This window comes from Spermophilus citellus, assembly GCF_964194105.1.
Source record: "Spermophilus citellus genome assembly, chromosome: 6".
Classification (NCBI taxonomy): domain Eukaryota; kingdom Metazoa; phylum Chordata; class Mammalia; order Rodentia; family Sciuridae; genus Spermophilus; species Spermophilus citellus.
Genome location: NC_138187.1, coordinates 62,229,473 through 62,243,481, shown reverse-complemented (window position 1 = coordinate 62,243,481; position 14,009 = coordinate 62,229,473). Strand labels below are relative to the sequence as shown.

Here is a 14,009-nt window from a genome sequence, read left to right as displayed (position 1 = left end):
CTCCATAAAACACTAATACATTTTATTGAGAATAAATTCATCTGTTATTTTTCCATCGAGTTCTTTGCAGATCAAAATATAACCACGAGTTTCATCAGTATAAATATAGCAAAAGAAAGAAAGAAAAAAATCAACAGCTCTGTCCTCTGTAGGATGAAGGACAAAGTTAGTCTGTGTCCCAGTTAACCATTACCATATAGCAAATGATTGCAAAAGGTAGTGACTCAAAATAACCAGCTTTTATTTAGCATATGATTGTGCAAGTAGGTAATTTAGCCTGGGCTCAGCAAGATAGTTCTTCTGGCCGCCTTGGTGCATCTGTGTTCAGCTGTGAGTCAAATCGGCAGCTTTGCTGATCTTGGCTGGGCTCTCTTGCCTCGGCTGGGACAAACAGTCTGATTCCCTTCTGGTCCATTTGGTGTCTTCACCTTCCAGCCAGCTAGTCCAGACATCCTCATGTGGCAGCTAGGTGGTGTTCCAAGAGAGCAGACAGAAACATAGAAGACCTCTAGAGGCCCAAGTTTTGAACTGGCATTTTGTGACTTCTGCATTATATTGGCCAAGGTAGGTCCATCTTTAAGACAAGGGAAAAATAGACTTTATTTCTACATATCATTTTTGCAGCCACATTACAAAAGCAGACATGCAGGGAGGAATGGGGATTATGGACACTCTTGCAATGTCCCACAGTCTGTTTTGTGACTATCCAAGAATATATTGAAAACCATCAAAATATGTCATTTTGTTGTAGCCTTTGATTACAGGGTTTGTTGTTGTTGTTATATATGCTGTGTAGCTTATGTTTCTCTTTTGAACCTTTGGATCATATCTATAACAAAGGACTTTATGAAATTTTCTCTTTTGACCAAAATTCCATGTTTTTGGCAATTCTGAAGTTGACCTTTTTCTTTCCCTTCTTTATTTTTTCTTTCTGTGGTGCTGAGGATGGAACCCAGGGCCTCATGAAGGTTCCTCTACTATTGAGCCACACACTCAGCCCTGAAGCTGACCCTATATCATGTCGTACAATACATGTGTGTTCATTTTATTGCTCTTAGTCAAGATTTACTCCTTTTTTAGTTGAAAAACTAAATAAATGAATAGATGGGATTTCCTCACGATTTTTACCACAGACTTTTTTAATTTTATTTATTTTTATTGGTTGTTCATAACATTACAAAGCTCTTGACATATCATATTTCATACATTAGATTGAAGTGGGTTATGAACCCCCAATTTTACCCCAAATGCAGATTGCAGAATCACGTCGGTTACACATCCACAATTTTACATAATGCCCTATTAGTAATTGTTGTATTCTGCTACCTTTCCTATCCCCTACTATCCCCCCTCCCCTCCCCTCCCATCTTCTCTCTCTACCCCATCTACTGTAATTCATTTCTCTCCTTGTTTATTTTCCCATTCCCCTCACAACCTCATATGTAATTTTGTATAGCAATGAGGGTCTCCCTTCATTTCCATGCAATTTCCCTTTTCTCTCCCTTTCCCTCCCATCTCATATCTCTGTTTAATGTTACTCTTTTCTTCCTGCTCTTCCTCCCTGCTCTGTTCATAGTTGCTCTCATTATATCAAAGAAGATATTTGGTATTTGTTTTTTAGGGATTGGCTAGCTTCACTAAGCATAATCTGCTCTAGTGCCATCCATTTCCCTGCAAATTCTATGATTTGTCATTTTTTATTGCTGCATAGTACTCCATTGTGTATAGATGCCACATTTTTTTTATCAATTCATCTATTGAAGGGCATCTGGGTTGGTTCCACAGTCTAGCTATTGTGAATTGTGCTGCTATGAACATCGATGTGGCAGTATCCCTGTAGCATGCTCTTTTAAGGTCTTCAGGGAATAGTCCGAGAAGGGCAATAGCAGGGTCAAATGGTGGTTCCATTGCCAGCTTTCCCAGGAATCTCCAAACTGCTTTCCAAATTGGCCGCACCAATTTGCAGTCCCACCAGCAATGTACAAGTGTACCCTTTTCTCCACATCCTCGCCAGCACTTGTTGTTGTTTGACTTCATAGTGGCTGCCAATCTTACTGGAGTGAGATGGTATCTTAAGGTGGTTTTGATTTGCATTTCTCTGACTGCTAGAGATGGTGAGCATTTTTTCATGTACTTGTTGATTGATTGTATATCCTCCTCTGAGAAGTGTCTGTTCAGGTCCTTGGCCCATTTGTTGATTGGGTTATTTGTTATCTTATTGTCTAATTTTTTGAGTTCTTTGTATACTCTGGATATTAGGGCTCTATCTGAAGTGTGAGGAGTAAAAATTTGTTCCCAGGATGTAGGCTCCCTATTTACCTCTCTTATTGTTTCTCTTGCTGAGAAAAAACTTTTCAGTTTAAGGAAGTCCCATTTGTTGATTCTTGTTATTAACTCTTGTGCTATGGGTGTCCTATTAAGGAATTTGGAGCCCGACCCCACAATATGTAGATCGGAGCCAACTTTTTCTTCTATCAGACGCAGAGTCTCTGATTTGATATCAAGCTCCTTGATCCATTTTGAGTTAACTTTTGTGCATGGCGAGAGAAAGGGATTCAGTTTCATTTTGTTGCATATGGATTTCCAGTTTTCCCAACACCATTTGTTGAAGATGCTATCCTTCCTCCATTGCATGCTTTTAGCCCCTTTATCAAATATAAGATAGTTGTAACTTTGTACCACAGACTTTTAAGTGACAATGCAACTGTGATGAGTTTGTACAATTTTTGTTTGTTTTCTTACACATGAAACATCATGGCTTAGAACTATTTGCACATCTGTAATAATCAACCCATCTTTTAAATAAATGCCTAAGAATTTCCTACACCCCTTGGATGAACAACTGCTTGGATGAACAATTACTATCTATTAGGGAATTCACAAACTGTGGTTTACAAGCGGTTTTGTGTTTTCCTGCTGGTTTTAACTGTTGCTTTAAAAATTAAAAGTATTCCATTTTCTAAGGTAAATAAATAAAGATATGGATGTGGAAGAAATAGGGACCTTTAAATGTTGTTGAGGGACATGGAAATTACTTCAATCAGTTTGAAAAATGAATTGGCAAGACATATACACAACAAAACGGAATTCCATTTCCAATTTTTTTTTATCTTAGAGAGAAATTCTGATACAGCTCAAAAGACAGAGAAGAAGGTGGTCATTGCATTCTTTTATTCATTTATTCAGTCACTCAGCCAATATTTATTGAGCCTCTACTAAATCTCACACCCTATTCCAGGGATTATGGGTAGAACAGAGGACAAAGGAAACAAAAACCTTGCCTTCAAAGAGTTTGCATTCTAAAGAAGGCAGGCAGAAAATAAGCAAAATATGTTACTAAAAATATATTTCATGGGGCTGGGGCTGTGGCTCAGTGGTAGTGCACGTGCCTAGCATGTGTGAAGCACTGGGTTCGATTCTCAGAACCACATACAAATAAATAAAAATAAAAGTCCATCAACAACTATATATATATATTTTTTTTTCAGGTAAACTGATGATAAGTGCCATGAAAAAAAAAATAAAAGAGAACAAAAGAATGAGGGAGGAAGTTAAAAACTTAAATAAGATGTACAGGGACAGCCTCACTGCAAATGTGATCATTAGAATTAGAATTAGCAAATAAAAAATAAGCCACCTACTTAAATTCTAGAGAATTGGTGAATTTTTTTGTTCAGGTACCTCTATCCCATACTATATGTAGGACATATTTATACTTAATATGCTTATTCGTTGTTTATCTGCAAATCAAGTTTAACTGGATGTCCTGTATTTTTATTTGGCAGTCTAAATAACGACTAAGTAAAAACCTAAAGGAATAAGGAAGCCAATCAGGGAGGTGGTAAGAAGGTTGCTGGGTGGATGGGCGAGTGGGAGGCAAGAGTGATGGACAGAGGAGGCAAATGGAATGAAGGCCCCGGATGACGGTACCAGTGAGAGCTTAGAACTTGTCAGGCAGTGTCTACCCCTAATGGTAGAAGTTCTAGTCGTTACACAACAGCCTAATACATGCTCTGTGCTTTTCTGAATGCTTGACAATCTCATTATTTGAAATACTTTTGAAAGAATGACATCAAACTTAAAGAAACAGAAGGTGCTCCTGGCTTAGAAGGGGAAGCTGTCTATTCTCACTCTGAATGTCCCACAAATTCCCTGGGAGGGTCATTTTCTCATCTGTCAGGTGGAGGCGATGACAGGAGCCCTTGGCCCTCAGAGCAGTACTGGGAATAATGAATCAGACAAAAATGGCGCAGGCACCACCAGCATCGTGAGAATGAATGGTGATGGGAGTGATGGGATTCCATTGCCTCTGATCTGGAACCACCCGAACTTCAGTCAGGCTCATTCTCATGTGAAATAGAATTTAGTTCCAACTCCAATAAAACATTGGGGTGCTGCATCCCTTTTGTTTTGCATTTGTGGGATGTTCCAAATGCAAATAGACAGCAGCGATGAGCACTCCTCAACAATAGCTGTCACCTGCCAGTCTGGGCGCAAGATCCTTGCTGGATCAGATGTTTGCAAGCTCCTAGGTTACTTCCTGTTGGAGCGAGCTCCTGGTGATACCATTGTTGCTGGCTTGCCAAGTGACCTATGGCTGCAAGCATCTGGGCAGGTAGAAGGAACCAGAAGTTCACGTGTGGGTGTAGATATGGTGCACAATACAGCTGAGGGCAGGATATGGCTACACTTTAGAACTAAACGCTGAAGTTCAGAGCCAGCACCTTTCTGTGACTGATTGTCATTACCAGAGGGCATCCACTGAAAGCACACAGTGGACCCCCAATTGCTGAACAAAATCCAGGACCACTTCAATGGGTTTCTTTTCTAAGTCAGTCACAGATGAGTTGGCAGAATGTTCTCTACAAAAAAGAGAGCACACAACCCATTGAGAAGAAAGGGATGGAATTTAGGGCACGTTGATTTAGGCCAAAGATATTTTCTATGATTTATTTACAGGACTTAACTCACCTGGGGTCTCATTAGAGCTCACAACACATACATATAGGACTCACGCCAAGAATCGACATCTACCACGGTGGATAACAGAATACTGTACAAAGACAAAGCTTGCCAGATTCTGTGCCCTTTGTTGACATAGATATGCAAATAAGAATACTAATAGCATATCTTTTATTAAACACATCCCCTGTGCCAAAAACAAATCCCTGTATGTACTTTACAGTGTAATCCTTGTAGCGATCCTACCCAGGAAACAGAGACTAAATTTAGAACTTGGTAGTCTAAGATTATACAACTAGTAAGTTATTGGTCTGTGATTTGACCCAGGTAGTCTTTTACCTTAGCCTGCATTCCTAACCACTGCAGAATTGCTCTCTGCATCTTTCGGGAAGTAAAGTGGGTTATACCACCAATTCCAACCTACTGCGTAGACAGGTAAGAAAGGTCATGCTGGAAGATTTGAATGAACCTACCTAAAGCCCTACAGGAAGGAGAGAAGATTTGACTGTGATAACAACTAGGATTTTTCAGGCAATCAGAATCCATACGCAACTCAAGAGATAGGTCTGAGTCCCAATTGGTGCCAGCAGTGGCTCAGCCTACCCCTGCCATTGAATTTTGCCATTGAACTCAGCCCTGTTGCTGCAGAACACCTCCAGGAGTCTGCAAAGTTCTGGTTCCCAAGCCAGTTGGGGCCACTATTGGCACAAACATTACACAGCTGAATATTATCTCTAGCACTTCCCAATGCCCATCCCTTCCCCAGGCTTCCTGGGGATGGAGACTCTTCTCACTGTGTGCTTTGGAGGTCCTGGGGTCAGACTTGGATTCAAACATGCCTCCTTCTGGCTGTAGATGTCTGGCACATTTCTTTGTAATTCTGAACTTCGATTTCTGGACCTATATGATGAGAATTAATACTACCTACTATGTGGTATTGCTGCAAAGGTTGTAAATAATGCACACTGTGTGCCTCATACCTCTCAATAAATAATAGATATTATCATAATTATTATTGATGGCAAATCCCAGTTTAGGTTATAACCATTTCCAAGGGGAATTTTTTTTTTTTGTACCAGGGATTGAACCTGGGGCACTTAACATCCCCAGCCCTTTTCATTTGTTATTTGGAAACAGGGTTTCACTAAGTTGCTTAAGGCCTTGCTAAATTGCTGAGGCTGGCTTTGAACTCATGAACCTCCTGCCTCAGCCTCCTAAACTACTGGGATTACAGGCACCCGCCACCACACCCAGCCCAAGGGAATTTTCTTTGGAATGAGTGCAAGAGGCCTTTTCTGAAGATTTGTAAATTACTTTCCTTTTTCTCCACTGTGTATTTCCTCTTCCATGGAGAACCCAGTTTCTTTTTTTGAGAAAAGACCTGTGAAGGCCTTCCCAAAACCACACTGAGAATTAGAAAATATAAACAAAGGAAGAAACTTAGACCTCTGAAAACATACAACAAAATAACTTAGGGTTTACTAAGGAGAAAGGTAAGGATGTCCGTTTTATGATAGAAATTATGGGCTGGGGATATAGCTCAGTGGTAGAGCACTTCCTAAGTATGTGTGAGGCCCTGGGTCCCTCCCTAGTACTGCCAAAAAAAGAAAAAGAAATCACACCTACTCAGTTATAAAGTTTTTATATTAGACCCCCACAAACACTGCTAAGAATCTCTGGGATATTTCAAGTTTTCTTGGAAAAGTGCAATTTTGGCTTGGGTATTGTGATGGTGCACCTGGTCCCAGTTCACTAATGAGAGACAGAGGCTCCCTGCCCACTTTATTAAAGCAACAATTAAAAAAAATATTGCATAGAAACATTGGTCAAAGGCTGTTTTCTACTACCTCAGTGTCTTCTCTTGGTTTTTATTAGCTTGGATAAATTTAATTATAAAAATCAATTGGGTCTAATTATAAAAGCGATCCCAACACTAGGCCAAAAGAAAGTGAAAAAGCCAAATTAAACACACAGTGTACAGAGCAACGAATTTTGAGGACGTGGACTAACAGTACCATTCTTAAAATATAAACGAAGCACTGGGCTTGGAACATAGGCACATGCAAAGGGAGCGAGGAGAGAAGGTAAGAGATGTGTCCAGGCCACTCAGAACCCAGGAGCCGGGAGCTCAGGGAGGCTTTCCTGGAGAGTGGGCATCTGCTCTGACTTTGAGGAATGAGTGGGAGTCCGTTCAGTGTTAGGAAAACAAAGGGTGAACAGTGCAAGAGGGCGAGACACGATGGGGGACTTCCAGGAGTTGCAAGTGGGCTGGGACAGGAAATGCCAAGGATGGGTAGGTGAGCCCTGTTTGCAACCAGGCTGTAAACCAGAGAGGGTCTCAGTCCATGTGAAACTGCAAGGTGTCTCTCAGAAACCAATGGGGACCGCTGGCAGTGCTGCATGTCTTCCTTGGAGTCCAGCCTCCGCGGCATCCCAGCCCCAGCCAGTGCCTATTGTGAATAGATGCCAAGAAGCTTTGGCTTCACCAGGGTGCAAGAGGGCCATGTTTCAGAAGCAGAGCAACAGGGCCACATTTCATTTTAGATGTGGAGGCAAACAGTGAGAAATTCTTAAAACCACAATGCTCTGTCCAAGAATGTTCATCCTTTCATTTTATCCACCTGTTCAACAAATACTTGAGAGGCTGGACGCAGTGGCACGTATGGTAATCCTAGAGGCTCAGGAGGCTGAGGCAGGAGGATTGCAGATTCAATAACATTCTTCAAATATAAACGAAGCATTGGGCAGCAATTTAGTGAGACTCTAAGCAACTTAGCAAGACCCTGGGATGTGACTCAGAGGCTAAGGGGGTTCAATTTTTTGTACCCAAACAAACAAAACCAAACCCAAATATTTATTGAACATTTAATATGTGCCAGGGACTGTCCTAGGCTCAGAAGACTGAGCAAGACACAAAATAGGCATAAATTCCTGCTCGTGTAGAGGGACAGATAACAACCGGAACGCCTAAGTAATAAATTGTATAGTTTGTTAGAAAGTGATATAAACAATGGAGAAAAATAAAACAGAGAAGTGGTTAGGGAGAAGGGTAGCTGCGGGAGAGTGGATGGGGAGTTGCTATTTTTAAGAAAAGTGGTTAGGGGTAGCATGTGCAAAAGCTGAGCATATGCAAAAACCCTAGGTCCAATCTCCAGGATGGGTGGGTGGGGGAAGAAAAAGTTGGTTAGAAAAGATTTAATTAATAAAATGACACATAAGTAGGGACCTGAAAATGGTGAGAACTTGATTCCTATGGGTATCCAGGGAAGTGAATTCCAAGCAGAAGGAAGTGCAAAGGCCCTGGGGCTAGCCTAAAGATGCTAGGGTGTCTGGAACACACTGGACAGTGGCAGATGAGTGGTGCTGAGTGAAGACCCAAACCAGCCAGCAGTACCAGCATCATTGGGAATTGTTAGAAAAGCAAATCATTATACTCTGACCTTGATCTGGGAATCTGAAACACTGAGGTTTCTGCATAAGGGGTGAGCACAAACAGGAATCTAGTTTTCCAGGTGATTATTCTTTTGTCTTGTTTCTGAGAACCACTGCCTTAGAGCTATGGTCTGAGCATTTCTTTCCTTCTCTCTTCCTTCCTCCTCCTCCTCCCCCTCTTCCTCCTCCCCTCCTCCTCCTCCTCCTCTTCCTCCTCCTCCTCCTCTTCCTCCTTCCTCCTCCTCTTTCCTCCCTCCCTCCCCTCCCCCTCTCTCTCCTTTTGCCTAAATGATTTCATAGATTTTTAAAGCTTCTCATATATAGGCATCTCCAGCCTTTGTTCTTTGCCCTCCAGTTGTCCCTTTTCTGTTCTAACACTCTATGCCCAAACCCATCTCAACAAAGCCCCTTCACTGTCTCCCCATCTGGTGGTCAGAATCCAGGGATATTGCTAACCTGAACTTGCATCATTTTTTATCAACAAATGATCTGCCATTATAAATACGGTCTGATTTTTTACTGGGTGGCAGGGGGAAACCATCACCTTCCAAGTGACACTTGATGGCAGTTTTCAGCCCTACCTGAACTCTGAGAGATTGACTCGCCCTTTTCCCCCTGAGGCCAAGGTATGCTTTCTCTGAAGCCCTGGGGCTCTGCTTCTGGCTCTGCCCATCCTTTCAGTACTTTCTTACAGCTGCCTGAGAGATTGATTGGCTGATGTCACCTGTGCAATATTAGAAGTTACAACTGAAAAAGGAATATTTGCTGAGAATCTTTCCCATTCAATTCCACAAGTATTTCTGCCTTAACTGCCTGTTGTAGTGAGACATTGGAAACAACCCAGAACTACTGAATTCCCACTGATGGGCACCAGGAAGAGCACTCTCAGGGACGCAGAGCTTCCAAATACTTGGCCACTGAGAGGTGACTGAGGTGAGCTGGGCGTGGTGGCGCCTGCCTGTAATCCCAGAGACTCTGGAAGCTGAGGCAGGAGGATCTCGAGTTCAAAGCCAGCCTCAGCAATTTAGCGAGGCCCTAAAGAACTCAGCCAGACCCTGTCTCTAAATAAAATACCAAAAAGGGCTGGGGATGTGGCTCAGTGGTTAAGTGTCCCTGGGTTTAATTCCCAGTACCAAAAAAAAAAAAAAAAAAATCAACTCTGCAGCAGACCGCCCAAGTTTGGTAATCACTGTGGTCTACTTGCTCTCTGTAGGACCTGAGGTAGCTCACCAAACTTCTCTGAGCCTAAATTCTCCCATCTATAAATAGAACTAACAATTGTGCTCATCTCATTAGACTGTTAATAAGTTTGAATTGGTATATATAAGTCACATAATCAGTACCTGGCACTTGGTAAGCATTAACTATTGTTATTAATATATATTTGTGTGTGTGTGTGTGTGTGTGTGTGTGTATATATATATATATATATATATATATATATATATATATATATATTTCTTAGTAGTTAAACAGAAAGCAGAAAGCATCTGGTTAGAAAGCTAACCTCAGGTACTTGAGAGTCCTTCTAGTGTTAAACAATTTTATACTGTGGTACTCACTGTAATACAGCTGCTCCCTGGGGCTCCAAGTTACATTAATTAGCTCGTGATGTTTTGATTGATTCTCATCTGTGTTTCAGAAAGACCTGCCCTGGATTTTTGTTGCCATGAGTTGAGGACCTCTAAACTCTGATTCCCAACCAGGAAAAAAATAATAAGCATCTATCTCATGTCATGAGAACACAGGATTATAAAACATAGCTATTAAAAATGACATCACTATTTTTAAAAATAATGAAATAAAACACAGCTATTAGATAATTCTTCATATACCCCAGGGACCACAGTTTTAAGCACTTGATCACAGATCATGAGAGGAGATGGAATTCTTTCTTTTAGATTGAAGTGGTTCAGAATTGGCCTTTAATTGACCTGGAAGTGAGAAGAAAAAGGATTGGGTATTAAAAAATATAATAGGCTTCACTTGAAACCCACCAAGCACTTTAACCTGCCCCAGAGGGGTCTTTCTCTATCCTTGAAACCTGGTTGAAATATGAAAGGAAAAGGGGCCCTCATTATTCTCTAGAAATGCAGAAACTGGAAGGTAATGTTGTATCCACATGTACTGTTAGGAACCGATGAGGCCAGATGTGCCAATCAACTGCCGGGTGCCATTTAACACCATCCATGGTTCAAGCTGTAATTAATAGTGTCTATAAAGTAGATCTGTGATTCTGATATATTTCATTATGAGGATAGGTAACAGTCCCGTGTGGATGATAAGAGCTTGTCTCAAAAAGTTGGCCTGGATTCAGATACGAGTAGCAGAGGCACCCCAGGCACATTGCTGCATCTCTTTAAGCCCCTGGTTCCTTATCTGTAGAAGAGGGATAGAGCAGTTTTCGTCTCCCATGAATCCTGTGATGATTGAATTAACTCATGTTTGGAAAGTTCTTGGCACTGTGCCTGGTACAGTACTAAATAGTACCGTTAGCTATTTATTTTTATTTTATTTTTGGTGCTGGGGATTAATCCCAGGTTGTCACGTGTTCTAGCCACATGCCCTAACTCTGAGCTACACTCCTAGACCCCCACTGTTATATCCGGTGCACGGCTTTGGAAAGAAATAAGAATATGTGTTGGACCCAAAGTGCTCCTAAGGCTGAAGATAAATGCTATTAGTAAGCCCATTTTAAATGTGACTTTGCAAGGAAGGCCCTGGGTCTTGCTGGTGGAATTGGCTACTCTTTGGGGAACAGACCATTACAGAGTTTTAACTGGCAAAGCTTTTTATCTGTCAATTCCAAGGATAAACACAAGCAAAACAGAAAATTTTTTTTTCATGTTTTTACTACCTTTCAGGTAACCCTAGTTTGAATTTCATTTCATTTAAATAAAATTTCTCTTAGGACTTCAACATTTTCAAATACAGTGTTTCTTCCCACATTCTTATCCATTCCCCATCCATCCTTCAAGCACAAAAGACTAGTGGTAAAGAGATCTCATGTCAGGTGTTAGTCCAGCCCATAGAGAAACAGTGAGACCAGGCCAAATAAAGACCATCACAGAGCTTATGCTTACATTGCCAGGCCCTGTTCTAAGTGCTTTACATACACAAATTTATTTACTCCTCCTAACAACACTCAGAGGTAGGCAGTACTATTACCCCCATTTCCTAGAGGAAAAACAGACACAGAGAGGTTAAGAAACTTGTCTGAAGTTGAACAGCTAGTAGGTGACAAAGAGGCAAAATTCAAACACAAGCAATCTGGCAATGATCTGTCTTTAACACAAGGCCATGAACAAAACCCATCATTTGATGTGTAGGGAAATTTTAATTTTTCTCTGTTCCCTACAAGTTTAGATCAATTTAAGTCTAATAAACTGGCAATAAACAGATTAACAGGAAAAAGACATACAAATTTTATTATGTATCCATACACAGGAGATATAATCATACAGTGTGAAATTCAAAGGAGGGCTGGATTGCTGAAGTTTACATACTGCATGGAAAGAAATGTGGGGTTCTTGGAGGAAGGTGGCCACAGGTTAAGGGAGGGAAGGCGGAGGCAAGTCAGGGCTGTCTGGTCATGCACGTTAGGTCTCAAGTAGCAGTCCACAGAATAGCTGGTAGCCTGGGGTAGACTATCTGCCTGGAGAGATCTCTGACCTCTTTCTTCCTGTGATTTCTTGCCAGGAAACAGTTTTAGCAACAAAGCCTCCCTTGGCATCTGCTGTCCACCCCACTAATGCAGACAGATGTGAATTTCTCTTATAAATGGGCAGTTTTGCAGCCCTCTGCAGCTTCCCTGAATTGCTATTTCAAAATATGTCAAAGAAATGAGAGAATTATATTTCCAGGTGGCACATTCTGGAGTGTGGCAAGTGCTAAGAGGGGAATGAACAGGATGCTTCTGCCAAGAGCACCTCAAGGAGGCCACTGCCCAGGAAAGGTCATCCCGGAGGCAGTGTGGAGCCGAGACCTGGAGGATGACAAAGATGCAGCCATGCATGCATGGCATGGGCAGAGTGGATGGACCTTCTCAGCAGGAGGACCAGGAAATGAGAAAGTCAAGAGAGGGCAAGAGTGGTCCAAGGGCAAGGCAACTTGTGTGACAAAGCAGTGGGGGTGGAGGAGCAATAATATGGGAAAATGGAGACCATGGTTGAGAGCAGTAGGAAGCCATCACAGTCCTTAAGCAGAGTTGTGACATGACCCAGGATGATTTCTAAAGTCCTGGCTGCTGGGTGGCAAGGGGATGAATGAGCACCAAGCATATATGGGGACCTGCAGGATCTGGAAGAGGAAAGTAGGGACTCTGGTGGGGTCAGGTAGCAAAAGATAAGGCTGATGGGTCAAAGGGTGCCTGATCCTCGAGCCCAGGGAAAGGAGTGTAGTCTTTTTTCCTAAGAGACAGGAAAGCCCTGAGAGGGAATTTAAGCATAGAAGTTACAAGGACCTGATCTAAGTTTTAGAAGAGTTATTGCAAATTGGTATGGAGCATGCATGTGGGAGACCAGATGGGTGGGAGCTGTTCATGAGGCTGCTTGTGATGTGGGTGACAGGTGATATGGAGTGCAGAAGGCAGGGTACAGCCATTACTCATTCAAGACCAGGCACTGTTGGATTAAGTCAGACAAGGGACTGCTCTCCAGAAACTACTAAGAGGGATCTGTGAGTTCAGGTTTGTTGATCAATGATCATAATGAATGAGAGAAAGGAAATAGATGAGAGACTTCTGTCCCTGATTCTGGCTTTGGGGTGAGGGATGTTTGCTGCAGCAGGGGACAGTTTATGACATATTGAAAACTACAACAGTCAAGCCCCTGGTAGAGGTAGATGGAGTCTGACTCTCCTAATGATGGGAACTAAATATTCAAAGAGAAATATAATAGGCCTGGACATTTCCTCAGTGTTGTAATCAAAACAAATCAGAACTGGAAATAGTCTGCATCCGGTGAAATAATATTCCCTTTTAGCATGTGTGAGGCCTTGGGATCAATCTCCAGCACCAAAAGCAAAAAGAAAAAGAATAATAATAATAATAATAATAATAAAAAATCCCTCTGAAGATCCCAGAACACAAGGAGATGGGCTTCAATCACCTTGTGAACAAATCAGTCTTTGCATTAGAACCATCCTCAAGGACTCCAAAAGTACAGAAAAATCCGATTTAAACTCAGCTTCCATTAATTAGCTTTAGATGGTTGAGTCAAGTCCCCAGTCTTGAGTGTGTGATCAGAACAGCCTGAAATATGATCAGCCCTTAATGCTGGTATTCACTTTTTTTTTCTCCCCAACAGTGAGAACTGTGCAGTTTCTCTTTTATTGGTTTTGAGATCTCTTGAATTGTCAGGAATTCTCCCAGTCATCTCTAGAATAGAATAGAATACAAGACCAGCATTTGTAAAGGTTAATATCCAGCCATCCAAAAGAGAGGATGTGTGAGATTTCTTTTCATGATAGTTTCTAAGTCTTCACTGACTGCCTATGTCCAGAGAAGAAAGGTACCAGACCTACCAGACTCTCCTTCCACATGATGGGTTCAAAAATCTACCACCAGCCTGAAGTGTGGATTGGACACATGCTGGGAATTTTAGAGACCAGGGGTT

At 41.7% G+C, this 14,009-nt stretch overlaps 1 protein-coding gene across 3 annotated transcripts in view; it reads left to right on the top strand.

Moving 5' to 3' along the window:
* FRMD4A (FERM domain containing 4A) overlaps nucleotides 1-14,009 on the top strand; it is a 311,522-nt gene that overhangs the window by 95,357 nt on the left and 202,156 nt on the right. The window lies entirely within an intron of this gene.